Here is a 20,986-nt window from a genome sequence, read left to right on the forward strand (position 1 = left end):
ACTTAGAAGGAACCAGGTAACAAGTTCTGGCCAATGAATAACCTGTGAGTAGAAATGACAAGTCACTTCTGACCTGAAAATCTTACAAATCCATGCATAATCCTCATCTCTCTCCTTTGCTTCAGCAGTGACCATGGAGCCTGAGTGCTGAAATGACGAGTCATGACACAGCAGCAGCCTGGGCTGCTAAATCACTGCATTGAGAACAGCTGCACTGGAGAGCTGCTTGAGCTACAGGGGACTTAGCATAAGTGAGAAATAAACTGTGTTGAGCTGCTATACTTTAGGGTTATTAACACAGCATAAGTCTAGTCTATCATAACTAGTAGTCTCTAAAAGCCAATTTCTAAATCAACAGTCAGAATTTTACAAGAACAATCATTGATTAGAATGGTCGTTTATTAAATTATCCATAATTGATGCCAAAACCCTGGCTACAGAACAACTACAGAACAACCTTCTCTACCTTTCCCTCTATCCAGTTTTTTTTTCTGGCTCCAGAAACAGAAGGGTGAAAATGAGAGCTCCTGGTATGATGAAGCTGGTTAGTACTAGTTTAGGAGAGCTGCTTTGGTAGCTGGAGGAGATAACATTGATACCTTGAAATTGGCTATGGTGGGAGGATTACACCAAGGAAACTGGCAAATCCTACAAATCAGCCCCACTCCCTGAATCCTCCTGCAGAGAGCTGGTTTTTGAACATTTAATGGCACATCATTGGCTATTTTCTTTCCCGGGTTCTGCTGCAAATAGAAGATTGGGCATATGACTCCATATTGACCAGTAAGACTTGAAAAGAAATTGCATACAGTGTGTTGACTCTTCTCCCTATGAAAAATGAAACTGTCTATATACCAAACTGCACATACTAAAGAAATGCAAGTATATGATCACTAAAAGATATGTAGTAGAATGTACATATGTACTAGATATGTACTAGAATGTTCATTGCAGCACTATTCGCAATAACCCAAACTGTTTACTTTTCAAATGCTCATCAACAGTAGAAGGAACAATACTATAAAGCAATGAAAATAATTTACAACTACACACACACACAAAATGGCTGTGAATCTCACAAACATAATGAGTGGAAGGAACCAAAACAAGATAGTACATAGTATGTGGTTCTATTTAATGTTCAAAACAGGCAAAATTAATCTACAGTGTCAGAAATTCAAGGTTATACAACTGGTTATTCTTGGAGAAGGTAGTTATGGAAAAGGTGCCTATAAGAGACTTCTTGGATGCTAATTATATTGTTTCTTGATCTGGGTGCTAGATGCCAGATGCGCTGTTTGTGAAAATATATCAAACTATATACTTAGGATATGTACACTTTTCTGTACATATATGTCAATAAAATGTTTTGTTTTGTTTTAAGAAAGAAATATGAGAAAGAGAAGACAGAAAAGGAAGAGACTGACGGCTTTTCCTTCCTACATTAAGACATGGCTGTGTGAGAACCATGACAACCATGTTCATCAGCACACTGAGGACAGCAGAACTGAATCCCTGAAGACCAAGTTAAACCACTACAGTCTTGGAAACCGCTCTGGATGTCCTGTTTTGGAAATGGTAAATTTAATTTTGTTGTGTCATTCATATTATTCATTCTGATTTTAGATGGAGGCAGCCTTTTGGTATTATATGTATAAAAAATATAAATGTCAGGATTGCAAAGCAGAATAATTAACCTATTTAAGTGAATAATTTTCAATACTGCATCAAATAATCAACAAGGTTGTCTCGGTCCATTTAGGTTGCTACATAATAAAATACCAGAGACTTGGTAGATTATAAACAACAGAACTGATTGCTCATAGTTCTGGGGGCTGGGAAGTCCGTGATGAAGTCACCGCAGCATGTCACGTTTTGGTGAGGGTCCTCTTTCTGCTTGATAAGCTAGCATCTTCTCACTGTTGCAGACGATGGGAGGGGTGAGGAATCTCTCTGGAGTCTCTTTTCTAAAGGCACTAATCCCATTCATGAGGGTGCCATCCTCATGTTTTAAGCACCTCCCAAAGACTCCACCTACTAATACCGGCATTTTGGGGGTCAGAATTTCAACATCTGAAGTTTGGGGGTAGGGGGACACAAACATTCACACCATAGCAAAAATTATCCTGATCACTCTATTAACTTGGGCCCCCTAAGTTATACTCACCTGTCTGCTCAAATGTCACCTCCTCAATAAAAATTTATTTATTTATTCTGTCATAACAGAATTTCCTCACCCTAATCACCTATTTCCTTCTCAATGCCCTCCTTTATTTTCTTTAGCACACCTATATCTCTGAAATTATATTATTTTTGTCTATATGTCCCTCTTCTGGAACGTAAGTTCCATATAAAAATAAACATGAGAGTATACAAACCTTTTTCATCTTGTTTGATGTGGCCTTTCTAGATCTAAAATTGGGGCTGGCAGAATGTGGACAATAAATGCTTTTTAAATAAATAAGGAATAAAAAACATATTTTCAGGCACTATTGAAGCTTTCCACTGAGTACCTGTTAGTTAGTGGGTTCCCCGTTTTCTGGTCCTTCAGTCACACCCTTGCTTCCCTCTATTTCTTCCTGCCAGACATGGATAATAGGCAGGTCTTGTGGGGATGGGGGTTTATCCTGTCCCACTTTTATCTGGGATTCGAAAGGGTGCCCTGTCACCTAGTTTTGTTCTAAAAGTTGTCCATGGGTTTTTAGACTTGCTATCAAATTGCCCTGTTTTTGCAAGAGGATTTTAAACTAAACCTCCAAAACTGTGAACGCCTTCCCAGAATTCCCGCTAACTGTACTTTTTAAACCTTTTCAAAATAACCCAATGACAAGCATCCCTTTTAACAAAGCAAGAAAACAGAGCTATAACTTATTAAGCCTGAATTTCTGACTCATCAGAAACACAGCATAGCAAATCTAGCACAATTAACATTCGTTAGATAAGTGACAGGCATACAGGGCATGATGACCCACAGCATAAAGGAACTGACATTGAAGCAGGACACGTTTCCAAGTGTGTGGTGATAAAGCATTCCTCTCTCATCATCAGTAGAGTGACTATTTCTGCAAAGTCTGCCCATGGAATAAAACAAGACACCAAAATACAAGGCAGAGGTTCTAACAGTTCTCCTACATCTCTGCCAGTCTGTGTAAGTACAAAGGTGTCCCTTTGACATGCTGTACCCCTTAAAGTCCATCAGTACTAAAAATATTTCTTTGCTACAAGGTGAAGATTTTGACATAGTTCATCAGATGTGGCTGTGACTTTTCCCCTTCTTTTTCACTTTCAATGATGTACTAAACTCTTTCCCTCAAAATCAAATCTGCCAATTGCAAACCAAAGCAATCTAAAAGAACAAATAGTCTCCAAGTTTTCCTTCAAGCCCAGTTAGACAGACTTAACGTACTTTTAGCTCAGCTATGGGCTAGAGAAAGCTCATCTAAGGCACAGAATAAATTGAAATGTTTCACAAAGGTGATGAAATGGAATGGCTTCACCTTTCCTCTAAATATTTGGCTGCTTTTCCTCTTCTTTTCATCTGTTCTAAACCACCAACCAGCCATTCCCCATGAGATATGACCTGGTATTCAGACGAAATACTTCTGGAGAAAGAGGCTCTTTAAATACTAAATATGGTACCAAAAAAATCAGTAGTAGCTGGTGGAGGAATATAGAAATACGAGATGGTGGAATAAGGTGATCCTACAATAGTGTATGAATGTTGAGGAGTCTTGCTCTAAAGGGCAGCAGAAAAATGGGGTGATAGTCAGAGGATCTTGAAGTCAACAGAATTTGAGATTAAAAAAATAATAATAATAAGAGCATATGTGTGTGATACCGAAAGGTAAAACTGATGATCCAGGATGGAGGGAAGAGTTGCTAGAGCATACGAAACAAGATGGCAGTCTACTTTATAAGAAGTAGGGTATTGCATACTTGAAACTAATAGAAAATAGATATAAATATTTTAAAAATCAATAAAAACACAACTATAAAAGTGAAAAAAAAAAGTAGGGTTGACCTTACAACCCTGGTAGAAGCATAGGCAGTTCATCCTGAGAAAAAGGAACAAAGGCAGAGAACATGGGTACAGATTCAAGGTCAGTAGTACGATTCTGGGGCATGTGGGGGTATTCTATTCTGATGGACTCTCTTTTCTGTATGAAACAAGAAGCAATAATATCAGCGACAAGTTGGAATGAGAGATAAGAGGGGAAAAGGCATGAAATAGTTACCTAAGAGAACAGGTGGCTAAATAAACTTGAGAAGTAGGATCTGACTACCCAGAAGCTGTAGGACTCACAAGTAGCTTGTGGTCACAAATGTAAAGTAAAATCGGCCGCACAATAGCATGTTTTTCTCCAGCTCTGTTTAGCTGGGCATGTGAAGGCAACGAGTGAGTGAAGAGTTGAATGTAATCACAGTTAGACTTTTGCCAAGAGAATAGAAAGAAAGAAGAAAGGAGACGTGTGCAAAGTATAGGCAAGAGAGTAATTATAATAATTATAAGTCTAGAATCTGAGCTGGAACAAAAAGAAAATGAGGACATAAAAGGGATGAAAGACAGTGAAAAGGTGGTAGGATCAATACATTTCAGGCCACAGGGGGCTATAGAATTGTTAAAATTTAGGTCCTACAGGGAACGAGGGCTCTCAAGAAGTTATCCACACTGCCAGACAGGGCTCTGATGTTAGTATAAATGAAGTAAGTTATCAAGGATAGATAAACAACAGAGATCATCCCCTATTATTTAAGGCTGCCATGGGAACAGACAACTCAGACTAGAGCTGTCTTAAGAGAAAGACAAAACTGTCTGAGGTAAAAGAGATTAGAAAAAGATTAGAAAAGGACAGAGGAGAGCTCCTAGGTATAAACATATACCAAGGAACACTCTTTCTCTAGATGATGGTAGATATAAAAAAGCAAGATATCAACAAGAAGGAAAAACATTCTTGAAACAAGATTTCTTGTAGCAGGCAAAGCAGTGACCCACATCCTAGATTCATGCAACCAAAGACAGTTGTTGGAAAGCTTGAGTTTTTCTAGCCAAACCCATTTTACAGATGTGTAACCAAACCCAGAGTGGTGGGAGGATTTACCTAAAAGGCACACAGCTATAATGCAGACACCTTGCCTCACTTTTTAAAAGGGCAGATTATTTTTATGTCAGCTGAGCCATATGAAATTGACGTTTTATAGGTCAAAATGGTTGAATATTGCCAGTTTCATGTTGTTCAACCTAATGTACTCCCGAGTTCTTTCCACTACAGGAGAGTGTCAAGAATGAGCGATATCAATGATGTTTTAAAATAAACTACTGTCTACAGCCATGCTACCCTGAACAAGCCCAGTCCTGTCTGATCTCGAAAGCTAAGCAGGGTTAGGCCTGGTTAGTACTTGGATGGGAGACCACCTAGGAATATCAGGTGCTGTAGGCATAAAAAAATGAAAAAAATAAAAAATAAGAGATTGTAAGCTGACAAGGTCCTTGCAATCTGTGAGGTCAACTAAGGGTTGCCTCGCCTAAAATAAATAAATAAACTATTGCTCACTTGTTCCTAACTCCAAATTTTATCAAGAAAATGTTTACAGGAAGCTATGTGAAGTTAACAGTAAAGAATCTCCTAAAACTTAAGTTAAATTTAACCTGTAGTAAGGAAATGATTTTTAAAAATCCAAAGGTGATGGATAAGAGCATCTATCTGGAGCTGTGACTAAGAGATTACTGGTAACCCTCCAAACTAAATTAAGGTGACCTGGAGAGATATAATTGGATTATGACTATAAATATAATGCTTATGGCTAAGGAACTGCATCGTGTATTAGGAGGAGAACAATAGTCAGCAAGATTTTTACAAAAGGGAGGCAACAAAAAGGGGGTGGGGGGAGTCAAATCCAAGAAAGAGGGTCCCAGGCAAGAAAAAGCTAAAAGAGTTCACCACCACCAAACCAGTATTACAAGGAATGGCTAAAGGGATTTCTTTAAGAAGAAAAAAAAATTCATCAAAAATATGAATAAGAAAACATCACAAAGGAAAAACCATTCTAACTGACAAAGGCAAACATAATAAAAGTAGTGGATCAATCAACACTAAAGCTAGTACAAAGGTTAAAAGGCAAAAGTAGGAAGATCATGTGTCATTACAACAGTAAATAAGGGATATATACAAACACACGCAAGAAGTAAAAATTAATGACAAAAGCATAAATGTGGAGGGGATGAGAAAAAATGGTAGTGATTTCAGAATGTGTTAGAACTTAAGCGACCACCAACTTAAAACAGACTGCTATAAACATAGCCTGGTATATCTGAAGCACACTGTAACCACAAACCAAAAATCTACAAGAGATATACAAGAAATAAAGAGAAAGGAATACAAACACACTATAGAAAACCATCAACATACAAGAGCAAGAGAGTAAGAAAGGAACAGAATACAAAACAATCAGAAAATAATAAATAAAATGGAAATAACTACATACTTATCAATAATTATTTAAATGTAAATGTATCAAATGCTCTAATCAAAAGATGAATGGATAAGTGGTACGTATATGCAATGGCATATTACTCAGACATAAGAATGAAATTTACCATTTGTGACATGGATAGACATAGAGAGTATTATGCTAAGTGAAATAAGTCAGACAGAGAAACACAAATACCATATTATTTCACTTATATGTGGAATCTAAATAAATAAATAAACAAACAAAATAGGAACAAATTCATAGATCCAGAAAACAAACTGATGGTTGCTAGATGGGAGAGGCAGTTGGGAGCTGGATAAAAAAAAGTGAAGGAATTAAGTACTACGCATTGGCAGTTCGAAACAGTCACAGGGATGTAAAGTACAGCTTAGGGAACATAGTCAATAATAATAACTATAAATGGTATCAAGAGGGTGCAAGACTTACTGGGGGATCACTCTGTAAGTCACATAAATGTCTAACCACTGTGTTGTACATCTGAAACTAATATAATAGTAAATGTCAACTGTAATTAAGAAAAAAAAATTTTTTTAATTCAAGAAAGAGGTTTTCGCAGGAGTTTCCAGCCCATCCCCACAGAGTAATATGCCCCCCCCCCCAGGGTGGATGCCATTGGTCTACAGAACTTAACGATACTAGCCACATCATCAACTCTGAAAGCTCACATCATCAACTCTGAAAGCCTTCATCTCCTTGTGAAAATAACCTGGCTCCCCATTAGGACATGACCACAAAGAGGCTGCCACTGTCAGATCACACATACTTGGAATTCCTGGTGGTTATGTTTCTCATTGAATATTAACAAATCAGCACTATCATCTTCCATACATCTCTGTACTTGGTGAGTGTGGCTAATGTGCATTGGTGTTTGAGAAACAATGAAGAGGATGCTGTCAGTGACCAGGCATGTCCCTTGGTCCACCCTAGGGACACCGCACAGACTTGTTTCACATACCAAGGTATTCCTGCTCCCCTTGGCCTGAGGGTCAACGGGAGGTTCTCAGCCTGTGTGCCAAACAGGCATGATGTGCCAGAGGGTTACTATCCATAGAGTGACTCTTGATGAAGCAAGTGTTGGTGGATAAATATTCCAACTTCCTCAACCCTCAGTAGGAAAACTGAGGCACACCCTATGCTGCCTCCCCAGGCATTTACAGGGAAAACTCAAACTAAGATAGGTAAATCAGCTGAAAAATCAGGTTCCTCACCCTTCAAAATCAAACAAGGGCTACAGTGAATTCAATAAGGTATGGATGGCAACCCAAGAAGACATGTCTGGAAGGCGAGCTGGGTTTGCCCAAAGAAATACAAGATACCCCAAAGCTTATGCAAGCGTACCATAATCCATTTAAATAATACTAAGACACTTTTCCTTGCATTGTTTCTCTTTAAACTCTACATGATAAGCATTAGACAGTGTATGTGAGTTGGTAAATTACATCTTACTGTCTTCTCTAATTTGTCTGGAGGTCACACTTCTCATAACTTGTTTCGTAAGTGAAAAAGAAAAGCCCAAAGCCTGAAGATTAACACTGACTTGATGTGGTCAGGATGTATATGAAAAGGAACAGAGAAAGAAGATAAAAGCATATGGCAAGACAGGGCAGAGAATAGTAAAGAGCCAAGTGAATAGACACCGGAAGTGATAACAGAGATGTTAGTACAGTAGCCCCTATTAGCTATGGAAGATAAGATCCAAGACCCCCAGTAGATGTCTGAAACTGAGGATAGTACCGAACCCTACATATATTATGTTTTCTCCTATACATACACGCCTTTTCACTTGAAAGAAGCACTTTACAGCTTCTCTTTGGCATATCCGAATTGCCACCATCACCACTCTTGCGCTTGGGGGCCATTATTAAGTAAAATAAAGGTTATTCGAACACAAGCACTGCAAGACCGCGACAGTCAATCTGATAACCGGGTGGCTACTAAGTGACTAAGGGGCAGGTAGTGTCTATAGAGCAGAGATGCTGGACAGAGGGATGATTCACGTCCTGGGCAGTATGGGGCAGAACAGTGAGAGATTTCATCACACTACTCAGAACAGCACACAATTTAAAACTTAACAAATCACTTATTTCTAGAATTTTTCATTTAATATTTTCAGACCGCAGTTAACCAAGGGTAACTGAGACCATGGAAAGCAAAACTATGGATATGGGCAGACTACTATATTCCAACAGCCACCACGGTCATAACAGACAGCAGAGTTGGAGCCCTGAGCACCTGTGACTAAGTGCTTTGCATACTTTATCACTTAATTCTCACAGTAATATTTTTTTATTATTTTATTCTCACAATTGCACTACAAGGTAGTTATTGTTGTCTCATTTTGCAGGTGACAAAAACAAGGTTTGAGGTTAAGTCCACGGCAAACGACTGGTAAGCAGTAGAGTCAGGACGTGTGCCCAGGCAGTCCGAGTTCTGAGCCCATGTGACACACTGTTCTACTGCTCTCTTCTCCATACTAGACAGAGCCATCAAGTAGGGAGAGTTATGATTCAGAAGCCTATATTTGAGAATGTGGAGAAGCATCAGAAGGAGATGGGAAATCTACAAAGCAAAGCAGGATGTGGGGTCAGACCTACTTACTCTGGTAATTACGGAGGCCACTGCTGGAAAAGTACCAGTCTGGAAGCGCCCGGGAGGCTGAAGACCTGCCCTGGAGTGAAAACATCATTCAGAGTTAACACCTCATTCAGTAAGAACGCTCCCCATAGAAGAGCTTGGGGAAAGAGGAACAGACAGGTCAATATTCTTCCTGTGAAACTAAAGCAAAAGCTGTGATAGGAGAAAATGAGAGCATGCACATAGCTTGAGTAGGGGAAATTGTGGACATCATCTCACACCTACTAGAATGTCTAAAAGTGAAGTGACAACGCTAAATGTTAGGGAGGATGTGGAGCGATCGGACATTTCAAACATTACCGGTGGAAGTATAAAGTGGTACAACCACTTAAAAAAAAAAGGGGGCTTGGTTGTTCCTTATAACATCAAACACCAACCATATTACCCAGCAACTATTTCCTCAGTATTTGCCTAAAAGAAACAAAAGATGTCTAAAACTGTTCATAGAAGCTTTATTCATAATAAACCAACAATCAGAAACAACCCAAATGTTCTTCAACAGATGAATAGATAAACAAACTGTGGTATACTCATATATTGGGATACTACTCAAAGAAAAAAGGAACTACTGATAATACACAATGGACCTCAGAGGCATAATAATAAGCATATCGGTATATATAGACTTTCTAAAACAGGCTAAACTAATTAATAACGACAGAAATCAGAACATTGGTTGCCTTGGGGGTGGTGGTGAATGACTAGAAAGTGCATAAAGAATATTTTAAGGTGATACAAATGTTCTGTCTCAATTGGGCTTTAGGTTATACATATCTAACATTTGTGAAAATTCAAAGAACTATCCAAAATGGATATGTGCCTTTCAATTAATGTAAATTACATCTAAAATTTATTTTTGAGAAAATTAAAGAACTGCATCCATAGACTCACTCACTCATATGTTATCAAGTTTTAAGACAGCCTTTGCTACAGTATCTGATTCAACTAAAGTTGTTGAGAAGAGCAGGAGGTCACATGGACTCATTTTCCCTCCACAAAATAATTTCCCAAATTCATCCTGCTGTCATTTCCCTCAGGAATAAATGGTGTAACTACAAATAAATCCTTTGGTTTTCCTTCAAGTACAAAGGATCATTACATTCATTTCTTTTAGACAGAATATTGGGTATAAATTGCAATTGTACTCCTTATTCTGAAGAACTATCTTTCCATCTGGCACACTTGTTAATTTTTCCTCCTATGCACATAGAATTCTCTTGGGAGTACCTACTAGGTAGAGATTATGCATTAGTGCTAAAGTTCCTCCAAACAAATGTAAATTGATTTTTCTTCAAAAATTAAACATGTAAGTAATTCATCATGGGAAGATGAATTTTGATATCACATAGTAACGACATGGTTATTGTTGAGGGTGTTGGGAAAAGAGGAAAGAAAAAAGATTTTCTTTTAAATTAGCAGCTATCACTAATACTTACACATATAGCTATATGGCATTTGGCAAATGAAATACCTTCTTTTTAAAATATTAAATCTTAACTATATTTCTAAACAGATTCTATCACTGTCTCAATTTTAGATCTTAGGAACAGAATTGAGTACACCTGGAAGAAAGGTACACATAATCTTTCACGAATTTACCACTGATAGAAAGGACAGTTTGTCTAAAATAAGGTATAAAGAAGTGGAAAGAGAAATTTTAGGAAAGCTTATGTGGGTCAGATCTAAATATGACAGCTCCCCCAGGGAAGGCTATCACTAGAGTGCAAAGTTAAGAGGGTGCTATTTTTGCTTGATTTGAAGACTGGAGGAGCCAGCAAAATATAGCAGCTATCACATTATGTTTGCTTAAGTTAAACAGTATCAAGGCTAGGTCTCTTTCCCAACGTCAAGAATCTTATATCCAAAAGCTTCCTCAATACCATCTGGACCACCTTCCGTCAAAATGTCTAAGAGACAACTTACACTCAACATGCCAAACGTGGACTCCTGATCTTCTCTCCCAAGCTCTGTCTATCCAGAGCTGTCCTCACTAAGGTGAGGGCAACTCCTTCCTTTTAGTTTCTCATGCCAAAAACCTCAGCACTATCCTTGACCCTTTTGTTTTATTGCACCAATTGATATCTACTCCCTCAGGGAAGACAGAGTCTCCTGGCTCTATCTTCATAAAATACCCATATTCCAACTACTTCTCACCTCCTCCACTGTCACCACCTGTCCTGATTCATCATCCTCTCTCCCCTAAATTAATGGAAAAGTTTCAGAATTGGTATCGGTCTCTTCTCTTGTCCCTACAGAGTCTGTTCTCAGCCAGAAGTCATAAAAAAAATAAATCATGTCAAATTTCTGCTCAGAACTCTACATAGTCCCATATATCACTCAGTAAAAGTCTAAGTCTTTTTTTACATTTCCTCTTTTTTTTAATTGTAAAATACACATAACATAAAATTTACTGTTTTAGCCATTTTATAGTATACGATTCAGTGGCATCAACTATACAATGACCTTAAGAACTTTACATGATCTACTGCTCCCTCCCCATTCTCTCTGACATTATCTCCTGCTCTTAGCCCTTGCTTCAGCCACAGTTTCTTTTTGTAGGGTTCCTTGGATGTCGAAATGTCAAGAGCACTTGTGCCTTTACGCTGTCTATTCATTTTTCCTGCAACATTCTTCCACCAAATACCTACATGTCCCTTCCCTTACCTCCCTCCAGTCTTTCTCAAATCTCATCTTTGCAATGATACCCACCATCCTATTTAATACTGCAACCTTTCCTTCCCCAACCCTACTCCAACCCAGCCTACCCAATGGTTCTTATTCTGTTCTCATTATGTAGCACTTATCACCTTCCAACGTAATATATTTCGCTGAATTTCTGACACCATAGAGTCGATGACATATGAGTGGCGGGCAGTTATTTTGAGAATCTTCAAGGAAAGAGTATCTTCATGCAAAACTTTATGCAAAACTTACATCATAACAAAAGGAGAGCCAGTGGGGACTCCAACTTCTGACTCCCATTCTCATTAATTCATTAAACAAGTCTTTCCTGGGAACCTACTTTGCATCAAGCATTGTGAATATAGTAATAAAGAAATAGTATCTGCTCTCAAGGAACCTGAATCTAGCAGGAAAACTAACTATAAATTAGACATTGAATTCTAATGTGCTAATTGTTGTGATAACTATACTGAGAGGAGGCACCCAACCATCGTTATCAGACACTTCTAAAGCTAAAGACAGTAGGCATAATTGTCTACTTTTCTCTTTTTTTTTTGTCAAACTGTTAAAGTGGGACAAATCATAGTACTGACGTAAGAGGCATCAAGTAATATATTCAACTAAAGTATCATAATACATATTATATATTTATAGTTATTCCAAGTCCACATGTCTGTTTGTTCCCACCCCCCATCCTAAAGTATGAACTCAGGCACCAGGTCCTTCTTCAATTTCTGCCTCTAAGCATTGCATGATGTTCTGAACTTTTTTCATCAGTTCTAAGCAAGGGACCAGGAACTCTGACCACCTCTCGATCTCAACATCTTGGATTCTATTTTTGCCTAAGTAAAACTCTTAAGAAGATCATCATTACTCTCAGGAAACGAGTCTATTTTATTTTTTCCTACTAGCATAGCATATGTTATAGAACATTGGGTTAAAATAATGTCTAATGATATTTATATCACAGGTTAAAAAATTATTTATATATGATACTCTAAATCACGTCAAAACTTATTAACTCTAGGACTCAATTTTTATTTATAATTCCATGTTACCACTCTCTGTAAGAAAAGAGAATTAGAAACATTCTGTTGGTTGGGTCTCATTCAACATGATGCTCTCAAAGATCCTGAAAGCCAAACCAGCTTTCATCTTCTTGTTTAACAGATTTTATTATGCTAAGAATCTTCCATCTATAAAATTCTTCTAACTATCTCAATTGCCCTTCAATGCATAAAACAAATTATTTATAATGTAGGAGTCTGGCAAGAAACGGTGTACATCAATCAATGACAATTTTACAATGAAATCATAATCTAAGTCCCACGAAAAGGTAAAAAATTAAATTAAATAGTAGATGCCAGTGCCCTCTCAATAACCACCCACAGGAATCTCATATTAGACCAAAAATATAGATAATACAGATTTTTCCTGGTTTAAATTTTAATTAAAAGAACTATTCCTGATGTTCCTGCTGTATTTCTACAGCAGGATACAGAAGCTTGTTTAATTTTTTTGCTGAGATCCACAATTGGGGATGGGAAAGTGTCTTCCAAGATGAGAGGAGGTGGAAAATAAATTCAGTTGGGGATATATTTTTAAGATATCACCCAGATGGAGACATCTAGCGCAAGCTGGAAATACAGCTTTGATGCTAAAGGAAGAGACTGGAGTTAGAGACACAGATTTAGTGATAACCACCGTAGAGATCACTGTGAGAGCCATGGGATGGATGCAATTATAGAGTGAAAGAGTAACTCATGGAGAAAAGCAGAGAGAAGTCTCCTTAAAGAGAATGAAGAAACCACAAGGAAATGGTGAGGTGAGAGACAACTGAGAAGGGAGTGATAAAGAATCTTCGGAAATCAAGTGAATTGAGGATTAAAATTATTTTGTTGAATTTTCAGGTTATTTTTTTCACTTCGAGAACTTTGCCATTGGTGGAGTCCTGGGAGAAGGGAGAATGATCAAAAGCCTTGACCCTGAAGAGAGCAAGGGAGAATACATGAGCACTTCAAGATGTCTGGAGGAAAACATCTTGAGAGGGCAGTTGCTTGAAGGTAAAGGGAAGTGGTGAGGAGACCTGATAGTATTTGTGGGGTGAGAACAAGAAGTTAAGAAAGAAATACTCTGAGTATACCAGCAAAATGGAGAGCTCACCTGGAGATGCAAAGTTCTAGATCAGCTGGGAGTAAATGAAATCACAGGCTCACAGTTTGCAGTAAGTTCGGTGTTAAAAATATGAGCTTCAGGGTTGGAGTGAAGGAAGCAGAGACATAAGTCACAGATGGACTGCATTCTCTCTGAAGTGGAAGGCAGGGCCATATGCAAAAAGCAAGAGAGAAACCTATAAAGATGTGCAGCCACCCCACTGCTTGGAATTTCAGTCCTCCTTGCCTAAAGTCTCTTACTCTTTACTGACAAATAAAAGAACTGATTGATCGAATGCATGTTAAATTGAACTAAATGCAGTTTAGTTACCAATGCAAAGCATTTTCCTTATTTTAATATAGTACCTCCGTCCAATAATTTCAGTAAGTTTTCATATACTATATTTGCTTTATCTTTCACTGTATCTTTTATCTTTCAAAACACATATACCGAGTTATAGCTTTAACTAAATATCATTCATCATCTCGAGATATTTTTCCAGTCTGCATCCTATGATCAATTTTAGTATATGTGCTGCCAAAGTGAGCCCTATCCTATGATCATTATGAGAATTCCTGCCATTAATAAATTATTTGGGAAAAGGATGTAAAAACTTCACCCATAATAATTAAACAGATTGAATCCATTTTTCTCCTCAAAGTTAGCAAATTAACATGTAACTAGATTTGTATTGTTTAAATTATCACTGTGCCTTAGTACGCTAATTTATGATGTATATGATTACAACAAAATGCAAATAAAGTAGGATTAAAAGTGACAGTGAGCAAAGAATTTTAATGTTACAGCTTCAAAATGGCTGTGATAAAATGTGCTAGATCAACCAAAAGAATCACAGCATCTGTTTTGTCAACTTTTCAAGTTCATCATATTCTTTTTCAGTCTCTCCATTTCCCTCTGAGTGTCTCTTCTTGGCAAATCATCAAGTCTCCAAGTAAAGATAAAATATTCTCTCTAGATAGAGAAATGTTAAAAAATGTTTCATTGTACACAAAATCGCTCCAAGACGAGGATGATATAAGATTAACATCTGAAGAGAAAAAAATTAAAAGGTCCAAGGAGTAAGAGAGAAAAGTGTGTGAATCAGTAAAAACCTTCTGCTAATAACTCTGAAAAAGGTGGCAATCAACAAAACTTTGGTTAATCAGATCATGTGTCACAAGAATATGTCCAGTATGTCAAAACAAACACTTAAATAACTATTAAAGTAGCATGTCTGTAGATGATGGTGTCAAAATTCCCAAAGAGCAAATATTTGGGCAGCCTCAAGGTCAAGATGGTGTCCTAGAATGGACTGACCCATGCATCCCTGACCCATCCAAACCTTTTGTCAGTCAGACAGACCAACTAATGAGAAGCACTGGTCCACAAGACTTCACTCTTCCCAAATGTCCATCCTCCATTCTTAGTGCATAGGCCTTTGTCCTGATACCTGTCATATCATGGTTGAAAGACTGCTGATCTATTTCTGGGTACCATTACCCTATGCCAGCAGGATGAAGAAAAAAGAAAGCAAAAGACAGAAGGATTAGGGGGTATGTCTACTGATTCTATCCCTTTTTAAAGGCTTTTTCAGAAGCCCGTTCAACAACTTCAGATTGCCATACCCAGCTGGAAGGGAGACTAGGAAATTGAGTATTTGAGCTCTCCAACTTTGATGGAAGAAACAGGCTAGGGAAAAGTGCATTGTGAGTGACTTTAGGGTGCACAGCCCACAGCATCTTCCAGCTAGGACACAGTAAGTGCTCAACGAACATTTACATACTGTGGAATAATCCATCTCCTCGCTGTGACACACACACGTCACATCTATTCTCACTCTATCCTCATCTCATTTTGTGTCTTGCTTCCTTGGCCTAGTAGAGCAAACAATTTCTCCTCTGTGGAAACTCTACTCATTAAGAAATTTTTTCTTAAAATTATAGTATAGCACACACGCAGAAAAGTGGACAAAATGTAATTGTACAGCCTATTCACTTTTAATAAATTTAACACATTCACATAAGAAGAAACAGAACATTACCAAAGCCACAGAAGCCCATTATGCTTATCTTATACTTTTACTTAACGATATTCTAAGGTATACCTATGTGATCAATATGTGGAATTAGGGACTTGATAACCTATTTTATAGATAATGAATGACTGGTAAAAATCAGAAGACCTGGATTTTCAAAATACAGAATGTATTTCGGTATTCTTTTTAATCTCTGTGATGCATGAGACCAACCATTTGAAAACTGCAAAAGAGTGTTCTGTTGGGATTCCTCCACACTGTCAATGAGATAGCTAAAGACAGACCTTATTAATCCCAAATTTAAGTTGCACGATACTGTGGATTTTACATCGATTTTTAAATAGGCTAATAGGTACTTCTGAGGGGTGTGTTTTAGTATTTCCAAATCGCTCATCATGCAGCTGCTAAAGACAAGAAAATAATTTAAAGAATAATTCTTAATTCAAAAGAAAAAGAGCACCGATTAAGCCATAGTTGTGGCTTAGCTTTACAAACAATGACTTATAGTGAATTCAATACATTACCAACAGTTTATTCTCACCATAAGCACGAAGTGAACCATTCTACAGATCACAAAAATAAGGCAGAGAGAAGTTACTTGCCTGGTTTCATAAAAGTAGTTACTCATCTGGCCCTACATTTCTCACCTCTTAAATTCTCCCCCTTCTTCTCTCTACTCCAGCCCCAACAGTACCCCTGGTGTCCTCAGAAACAACAAGCATGATCCCATCTCTGAACCTTTGCACTGGCTGTGCCCTCTGCCTGGAATGCTTGTCCCCTAGGTTTCCACATAGCTCTCTGTCTCTTCCTTCCTTCTGATCTCTGATTTTTATTTCTATTCCAGTATAGCTTCAGTCTTCCCTAAATACTCCCTATATGCTTACATCTTACTTTAGATTTTTGAGAGGTAGGAGACTTGAAGCATGAGAGCAGTCCCTTGGGCAAGTTACTTAAACTAAGTCTCAGTTTCTTCATCTGTAAAATAGAAAAACTGACGCCACTCTGTGTGGTTAGAAAAAGGATTTGTGTACATTTACAGTGGTGTGCTTGTACACATTTAACAACTGGTCTTCCCAGAAAATGTAGATTTGGGAATAGATATGCAGTAACACATCATATAGTGTTTCCCCCATATATACAATAGATGTAAATAGCTGCAAGAGCATAGATAATAGCAAAATAATGAAATGGTCAGTTCTGAGTGTTTTACCTTTTAAAATGAAATTGTTTAATTGTATATTTAAATAATTTAATTTTTAATAATAGCCAAAAATTAGTTGGCTCTGTATGTGTAGTGTGTAGAGTGAGTGAGTGAGTGTGTGTGTGTGTGCAGTGTATGTGCAACACACCATGGGATAAACCAAAGCCAGGGTCATTTACAGGAAAGAAAAGCTACAATATTTGTTCCGTTTTCACTAAACAGACATAAATTAAAAGAAGCATCAAGTCCACTGAATGTGATCTTATACCAGAGACGGTTAACAGCAGGTTAATTCTGAGGCTGTAGCAACAACTTCAATGCTAATGAACAGAAACTCTGAGACACATCAAACTAAGGACTACAAAGGAATGTCAACCAAGCAACCACAGAAATTGTGTCTCCAACAAAAAGGCAAAGATCTATCACTGGTGAGCATTTTGTCACAACAGACAGCTGATCTCTTTACTGAAAACTCACTCTGACAGATTTCCAAAAAGCTTATCAGGAAACATCCTCTAGTCACAACCAACCCAGACAAGCTTTAAATCAAGGTCAGGGTGAAATCCTTCCATATCACCACCCAAATCCTAAACTGCTAATCCAATTCAGCTGTGTTAAAATCCCAGCGGGGCAAATATGATCCAAATGGAAGAGAGACGCACTAGTTAGTGTTAGATTCAACGTGAGAACTCAAAAAAGGACAATTTTCTTCTACAAAAAGGTATTGTGTGGCAGATGCAACACAGGGATAAATCTGGTTATTACCTTGCAAAAAACAAAAAGCATCATAACAAAGTATCTTTTCATATACTCTGCTAATAGCTAAGCCACTGTCATTCTTTCACCTTTGCTGAAATTAGATATTTGGGCCACTTTATGCATGACTCTATTCATCACCGAAAGCTCCTTTTCTTATTCTTCATGAATTACCTATCAAAGAAGTTCCAAGATACAGCATCACTCTAGACTTATCCCATCACCACAAGCAGAGAGAAGGGCAGTTAAACCAGAGGGGTAACTTACCGTAAGTCATACATAGCAAGGGAGCAAAGCTATGCACTGAATCGCAGGCCTTAGAGCTTTTAATAACAATCACAAATAACTATAACAAACTTAGGATGTACAAGGATACTTAGGTGAATAAAGACCTGAATTTCATCCTCAGAATTCTCTTGGTCTATTCACAAAGATGCCTCTATTAGAATGCAACCACTGGAATGAAACGCATCGAATAGAATAAGGCCACTGAAGGCCTTAAGAGCATTTTTAGCCTAGCTGTATTAGAAACCTTCTGTATGCAATTTGGGATGAATGAATCAATTATGTAGAAGTATGTGCTGGCTGTCATGAAGTCAAGCCCTGAGTTACTCAAGTACATCTAAACATTTCTGTAAAATTTCTGCTTGGTGTGCTGTCTTTCTTCCTTATGGAACACTGTATGTGTCAAAAGTTATGCCTAAACTGTATGTGTCAAAAGTTATGCCTAATTCACAACTCTTAGTCCAAGCAGGTGTCGTTTTTGCTTAATCTTACTGCCAAAGTTGCATTTCTTGGGGACATTTCTTCCATTTGGAATACACACCAGATACCCTCACATTCAAAGTGAAATACTAGGCTCTTAAAGGTGTGAGCATTTACACTCTAAGTTTAAAAACTCACTTAACTTCCAATTCTTCTAATAGGGGGCGAAAAAAAGCTTCCATTAAGCCATTCCTTTCCTTTTTCCCTAAAACTTCACTTATATGAAGTTTTTACTCTTGCCATTATTAGGAGTTAGTATTAATGGTGACTTCAAAAGCACCGCAGGCTCGACCTTCCTCAGACTAGGAAGGGTTACTACATTTAGTGAAGTTGCTGGCACCATGCCTAAACCCCCTTTCCTGGTCCTATACATGGTGATGTGGGGAAAATTGGAAAGACCAGGATTCCTTGGGGGGAAAGACAAGGAACTGTCTCCTGAATTTCTTGCCGAGGCTCCAGGAGAGGCTAAAATAGAATATCCCCTCTTCCCTTAACCTCCAGAGACAGTTACAGAGTCACTGCTGAGGACCATATGGGCTGGTATCAGTCAAAAATTGCCCCAGGAACGATACCAATAGGACTAAATGGTTCATTTCCCTGATAATCCTAACCGAGTTTACAAAAAGATGCTGATGAAAATCAGGAAAGGAGAGGTCTTTCCATATCCAAATGCAAACAAGTGAATGAGCATTGGCCTGCAGAAGTTGAGGAGGGAGCTATCAGAGAATTTAAGGAACTTCCTTCCCCAGCATAGCTTTCTACTCCAGTTCCCCAAGAGCTCTCCCACAACAGCTAAAAGGGCCAGCCTCATGCTGAGGTGAAGCAGACCGCCCCCAAAACTTTCTATACTGATCCTGCTATTGTGTTTGAAATTTCTGCAACCACCTGCTTTGGCTCAAGGCTTTGAGAACCAAGGTTAAAATATAAACCATACCATGCCATCGTGCCATATCACCTTCTATAAAACAAATCATCAAATTTGCCTGTCACAGAGCAAATGGTGTAAAAGAGAGCCCAGGAAAGATAAGTTTTTATTTTGAGGTGAAGTGTGGGAAGAGGAAGAAAGAGGAGAGAGAAACCTATTCCAGGGAACCAAAGGACAGAAGGTTTGGGGTGGGAACGTTACATAAAGGGAGAATGGCTGCTAAAATAAGCCAGCTATGGAGAGTTCTATCATTTTATAGCCTGATCTTGGATCAAAGAGGAGAAAGGAGGAGAGAATACCTCTGAAAATAATGCAGAGTTGGTCTCAGATCTAATCAAGGCTAAGAGGAAAGGGAAAAAATTTACGTAGCTCACCACTTAAGAATAGCGACATTGTTCATGGCCACCAAGCAACAGCTTTCAACTGGATCCAACACTGCTAAAAAGGTAAAGGGAGGAGTCCTGGCTACTAACATGCTCAATTTCCTTTTATGTTATAAACTGAATATTTGGTTTTCTCCCAAACCCCATCTGGACATCACTCTATTCTTCCTCCCTTTATCAACAAGCTCCACAAAAGCAGAACTTTCAACTTTCATTCTCCATCAGCCACTCTCACTGTCCCTTGATATTTCTCTTACAGTAAGGTTGATTTTGATTCCCTATTTACCTAAAGCAGTAATATCTGCCCTCGTCTTCCCTGGCCTCTCTGCAGCACCGTGGATGGGTGGGCTGTATTCGTTCTCTCCAATGACCAGCCTTCTCTTGTTTTTGCTCCTCCCTCATAGAGGGAGATCAATTTTCAGGCCCATTTCATTTGTCATTCCCTACACAACAGAAGGATCCAATATTCAGCATCATTCTCTGAGCTTTATTTTCTCACTGTATTGTGTTCATTAACTGCCATTAGCCACAACTTGCTTGTATATGTCTTAAAAATCTTAACTTCTAGTCTAAGTATCAATTCTAAGCCCTAGAGATATATTCCAAATTCCCTGCCTCCTGGGCAGATCCACCAGTGTGCCTTCACACACTTCACAGTCCCCGTGCCTGTCCACAATTGAACTCCTCATATATCCTCACAAACTTGCTTCGCCTTCTCTTCCATTTGGAATTTTGGTGAATGACCCATACCACTCACCCTGTTTCCTAAATCAGAACCTTGAGAATCATCCTGGATTCCTGCCTTTTGTAGGTATGTGCCTCATTCACATTCTCTGTCTTCACCACTTCACACACACACACACGACTTCCAAATACCAGGCCCTACCTCTCTCTGGTCATTGAGTCTCTCTTTGCTCACCTGTGCAGCAGGTCGGGTATCAACCTGACTCTCCCTGAGA

At 38.3% G+C, this 20,986-nt stretch overlaps 1 protein-coding gene and 1 pseudogene across 1 annotated transcript in view; one reads left to right on the plus strand and one right to left on the minus strand.

The window, feature by feature from the left end:
- The window catches only part of PAK5 (p21 (RAC1) activated kinase 5), a 274,162-nt gene that overhangs the window by 204,590 nt on the left and 48,586 nt on the right, over positions 1–20,986 (minus strand). Inside the window, exon 2 of the mRNA XM_023536739.1 lies at positions 9,091–9,160. The gene's annotated coding sequence lies outside the window, so the exon portion shown is untranslated. The remainder of the gene's footprint in view (positions 1–9,090; positions 9,161–20,986) is intronic.
- LOC111747006 lies at positions 5,320–5,438 on the plus strand (annotated as a pseudogene).

The sequence above is a fragment of the Pteropus vampyrus genome, unplaced genomic scaffold, assembly GCF_000151845.1.
Source record: "Pteropus vampyrus isolate Shadow unplaced genomic scaffold, Pvam_2.0 Scaffold7, whole genome shotgun sequence".
In the NCBI taxonomy this organism is placed as follows: domain Eukaryota; kingdom Metazoa; phylum Chordata; class Mammalia; order Chiroptera; family Pteropodidae; genus Pteropus; species Pteropus vampyrus.